The 5544-nt window shown below is 44.2% G+C and overlaps 1 long non-coding RNA gene across 1 annotated transcript; it reads right to left on the bottom strand.

Moving 5' to 3' along the window:
• Positions 1-1103: 1103 nt before the first annotated feature.
• On the bottom strand, positions 1104-3908 carry LOC125545720. The gene is made up of 2 exons (XR_007300190.1): positions 3582-3908; positions 1104-1395 (listed from the first exon to the last, which is right to left on the bottom strand). It is a non-coding gene; the product is annotated as an uncharacterized LOC125545720 (long non-coding RNA).
• Positions 3909-5544: the final 1636 nt, after the last annotated feature.

Raw genomic sequence — 5544 nt, 5'->3', positions numbered from 1 at the left:
ATGAACGAAACATAACAAGAAAAGGGAGAAAGGGACATGTCTATTTTAAATGAAGAAAATAATCAAAATAGCAGATCAAATCCAATAATGTAGTATCAAACAACAAAGCATGCCAATTTTATATGATTTGTTGTACTCAGACGCTATACTATTTTTTAACATCTAAACCCAACTAGGAAATAAAATAATACTCCCTTCGTTCCTTGATATAAGGCGTATAGATTTTTGAGAAAAAATCCAAAATATAAGGTGTATTGCATTGCACCACTTATCTGGATAATGTTTTTAGTGAATTTATTATATTTCCATATATTAGGCTAGCTCCTCTATTTTCTCATGTTAATTAGTTTGGTATAATCTCGCCCATAATTTGTGAAATTTTTCCTCCACATGCATTCTTTAATTTCCGTACCAAAAACTATACACCCTATATTAAGGAACGGAGGGAGTAGATTGTTTACTTCCTAGAATAGTTTTTTCCTTTACAAGAGAATAGTATTGGAGACTACCACCTTCGTCCTGGTTTATTGGTCTCTTTTGTATTTCGTGCCAAATTTTGACCTTGGATTTAACTAACAAAATATTAATTCATGTCACTAAAAATAATATCATTGAAAACTATGTGCAAATACGAATCCAACAATATAACTTTTGGTGACATGCATTAATATTTTGTTAGTTAAATCTATGGTCAATATTTGGCAAAAAAATACAAATAGGACCAATAACCCAGGAGAGGTAGTATCATCTGAAAAGTGCAGCAGAATCAAAGTAATTTCTTTTTTTCTGCGAGAAAAATCAAAGTAATTTCAACACCATTTCAGCCTCATTTGGGACGAGGTGTGTGTGTGGGGGGGGGGGGGGGGGGGAATATGTGCAGGGAAATTCCAGAAAATTGGCAAATTTCTTGGGAAAAATTAGAATGTCCAAAAAACATGTAAACAAACCCTGGTTCTTTTTACACAAGCATCATTTCAGTTCAGAATTAATTAAAATGCATATATATTTCCTTAAAAATCCAGAAAATTCAGGAATGACACAAATTTCTCAAGAAAATTGAGAATAATTCAGGAATTTCAAAGAAAAGTAGGAAACATGAAATATACACATAATCAACACAACAGCAAAATAATTCAACCCAATCATACACGTTGACCATAAGCTATACATGTCAAATTTGCACGAGTAACACTGCACCAAGGATATTAATGTGTTTAATCATGGTCTTACCATCACAAATACTAACTACAGTTAGATATCAAGCAATAATTAACATTCAGTTCATTAAAAAGATGCCTATATGTGACTGCCCCATGTCAAAATGTTCTGCTGTTGGAAGAGTCTGAAGCTTTCACCATCAACTTTAAACATTTTCATTTGCTAGCTTTAGGAAACCTGCAAATCAAAAACGAACAATGTAGTTACTATACAATATAAAATTTGAAACTAGATATAAGCACATCTTTTTTTTACTTACAAGTATGTTTCCGAAAGGAGTAGATATAAACATAATAATGGACAGTTATTATGAGAAAAGTGTAAAATGGACAGAGATAATGGATGAGGCCAACTCCGACGCACGACCACATCCTGCTCGCGTCTGTCCGTATAGACCGCACGTTTAATGTTATGTCCGTAAGTCAAGGCCGAGGTCTGCCAGAGGTACAGGGAGACAGGCACGCTGCTGCCGGGCGGATATGGGGACACCCGGACGCGACCAGACGCGGGCGCCACATCGGATCGGTTGGCTAGGACCCACGCCGCCCCCACCGATGACCCCACAAATACCCCACCGCCGTCGGACGAACCCTAGTCATACCCTCACTTTCTCAGTCCACACTCGTCTTATCCGCCTCCCTCATCGCCTCCGCTTCCTCCCAAATCCATCTCCTCCCCTCCGCCATGGCCAAGTCCGGTAAGGATTCTGGCAGCGAACCCGATCCCATGGATTGGAACGGTCTCATGAAGGAGGACGACGGATCTAGCAGTGGCGTGCCGGACGAGGAGGAGCCCGCGCTCTGCATCGCCATCAAGCGCTTGCGCTTGGACATCGGTGGGAGCACAAGCCCCGTCGCGTCTGCTAGCTCCTCCACCTCCCGCCGGCAAAATGCGGGCCGTGGTCGCCCGCCCGCCCCGCCCTGCACCGCTCAAGATCCGGGGCAGGGAGGATGTGTCCCTTCCCCTCCGGCGCCAGCACCTCCAGTCCCACTCCGCGCCGCTCAAGATCCGGAGTAGGGAGGGTGTGTCCCTTCCCCTCCGGCGCCAGCACCTCTAGTCCCGCTCCGTGTTTTACATTTTATCTAGTTTTACTTTCTTTGTAGTAATCCGAAGAACAATGTCTTTTGGGTCTGATTGGGAATGAACTATGCTCTAAATTTATCGTTCGACTTGTATTAGGGACTCATATTAGGCAATTCTGGTTGTAGATGCTCTAACATACTACCTGAATTTTTTTGCCTATGCTCAAACATAATAGGCTTGAAATAAAATAAACCATGGTTCAATTGCCTAGTACAGGAGGGAACAACTTGAATGGGATTAATTTTCAACGTTCTCGATGGTTAAATTGAACTGTTAGCTTAATTAATACTAGTACTCCCTGCCAAAAAAACTAGATACCCTACTTTCACCAGTGAAATTAAATTACAATAGCTAATACTTCTACGCAATTAATTGGATACACTATTATTATAGGCAAGACAAGCAAACTTCAGGTTATCCTAAAGATTCAGAGTTAAAATTAGGACAAGGCTAGCCCCTTCCATGTGTTATTTTTCAGACCACATTGTATTCTTTGCATGACTGTATATATACAGAGACAATAGGCATGTATCTAGTTTAGCACAAACACACTAGGCATGTAGCCGATTTAAGAAGCAGTAACTTGGCAAGAATGGGGCAAAGTAAATAAATTAGAAAGTTTGCTTTCAAGATCTGGTACATAACATCACAAGATTGTTCAGGAACCCAAATCTGAGACTAAGCATAGCTAGATATATGAATCGAAGGATTAAACTGTGTATTAAGTTCAGCATATGAGCACACTAGCCGCAATATTAGACCACCACGAAACATGAAGTAATTTTCTTCGGCTTAAACCTGATGTTAAATTGCAGAAGTATATTATACATTGTCAACATCATGTAGAATATCATTGTATTTTCTCTGTTAACTTTGTTAGAAGAGACCACATGTATATGAATTTATATATTTTGTAAAAGTACGATATTTGAGAAGAATGCCAACAGATTCTCAAAAATAAATAAATAAATAATGCCAAGAGTGGGAGCTTTTATCTCCCGTCAAAAGTCCAACGGGCCAAAGAATGTTAGAATCTATATATCATAAGCCCGACATAACAAATTGAGATGGCCTGGTCCTGGTTGAAGTGTTTGATCTAATCGAGAGACACCTACCTCTACTGATCTACAACTGCCAAAGTCACTACAGATGCAGCAAGAAAGCAGAGTCAGAGGTTGCCTGTGGATCTGGAGCAGTAAGACTGCACATGGCGAAGGGAGGAAGGCATCAACACGGAGAAGCAAACTACAGACGAGGGGGGAGAGGAGAATGGGGATAACCTTGGTCGCAGTAGGAGGAGGAATGCCACGCTGTCGCTGTCGCCGCCGGCGTCGCCCTAGGGAAGAAGAGCTTCGTGACTGAGTTGAGCTCGGAGGATGGAGGACGACGACAGCCGGGGCCGTCGATGTCGCCGGAGGGCACGAGCGTTGAGGCGCAGCCCTTCGCGGCGGCGCCGCCGGTCGTCCGAGGGAGAATCTTGGGAGGGGTGGAGGCGTGGATCCAGTCGGTCGCCTCTCGAGCTCGAGGGTTTCCTCCCCGACCTGTTGATGCGTGGAAGTCTCTCCCGGGGAAGGCCCGGGGAAAGGACAGGGGTCGTGTGCGACCAAATAGTGTCGTGGGCTCACCGGGGGCCAATTCGACCCGTGGTCATACCTGGCCAAACGGGCCGGGCCGGCCCGGCACGGCCCATTGTAATCGTGCCTGGCCCGGCACGGCCCGTCAGGACACAATTACTATACGGGCCGTGCCGTGCTGGCCCGCGTGCTGCGCCCCCAGGCCCAGGCACGGCACAGTTAGTAAACGGGCCGGCACATTGGCTCGTTTAGCACGGTGGGCCGCATATTTTCAGCCTATTATTTAACGCACTGAGCGTTTTTAGCCTATTTTTACATGTTGAGCCATATATAGATATAGAAAAAAAAACTTAATCGGGTCGTGTCGTGCCGGCCCGCGTGCCCAGCCTCCAGGCCCAGGCACGGCCTAGGCCGTGCCGCGTGCTAGGCCCGACCCGTTTAGCCCGTGCCGTGCCTGGCCCAAGGCGGGCCGTGCCGGCGTGCTCACGGGCCGGCCCGAAAAAACCGGCCCATTTGGCCAGCTATACCCGTGGTTTTCCCACACGGGGAATTGGAAGGGATCGCCCCGAGATCCACCGCAACCAAACGAGGCCTTCATGTACTAAATCAAGGATCATTACTCAACACGGAATAAAACATATGCACTATTATATAGTATTAAGGAAATAACACACGCAACACCTCAAGCAGTATCTAGGGTCAAGAGAACCTATATGAACCACAGTAACAACATCAACACATAGACACCGAATTTTAAACGTGGAAATCCCTGAGATGTGGCGTTGGATCGAAACCATGTAGCAACATCAAGGCCGAACCGTTGGATTGAAACCATGTACTAGCCAGACCTTAAATGTCAAGGCCGCCATTGGTTTTATTGAAATTGTGGACAAACCACCAACTCGAGCTGAAACATTGGATCGAAGCCACTGCAGGGTTGGACCCATCTTCAATTCTCTCGAGTGCATACAAAGTTACCAGTATTGGACTATAATATAACAACAATAGTGCAAGTATCAATTAACCCTAATATACCGCCAACGTATTTATTTGAACCAGTCCATAGGGACATACTCCCTCCGTAAACTGATATAAAAGCATTTAGATCACTACTTTAGTGATCTAAAACACTCTTATATTTTCTTACTGAGGGAGTACTTTACATGCCCCTATTCAATAACTGGAGAGGGGTTGTGCCCCTGGCACGCACCGATTGTTTTTGTTCGCCAAGGTCATTAAGCATAAAATGCAAGATAACTGAGAAAAGATGAACTATGATGATAGAACATGTAAGCCTTAGACATCATGCATCCCCCCCCCCTACCACCACCACCACCAAAACCCATCCACACATAAAACAATTTAGAACTCTTGACTGCAACAGTATGCACATGAATGACCCGGCAGCATCCCAACCAGCACTAGTAACAACTAAACGCATTTGGAGGATGCATACAACCAATATAGAATTGTCGGCGGGTTTTTCCAAACACCAATCTTCTGATATACTCTATCCAAATCAGCACCACTGTACTATCAATATCCAACCAACACCGCTGACCAATGAAGGAATTTTTCACATGGTAGGTCAACAATTTTGCACAATCAGAGCCTTTTCCCAGAAGCTATCCATCTGATATTCTCCTAATCGGTTGTCTACCATGCATGT

The sequence above is a fragment of the Triticum urartu genome, chromosome 3 (genome assembly GCF_003073215.2).
Source record: "Triticum urartu cultivar G1812 chromosome 3, Tu2.1, whole genome shotgun sequence".
NCBI lineage: Eukaryota > Viridiplantae > Streptophyta > Magnoliopsida > Poales > Poaceae > Triticum > Triticum urartu.
Note: the sequence above shows the minus strand (reverse complement) of the source record. Positions and strands in the feature narration are given on the sequence as shown.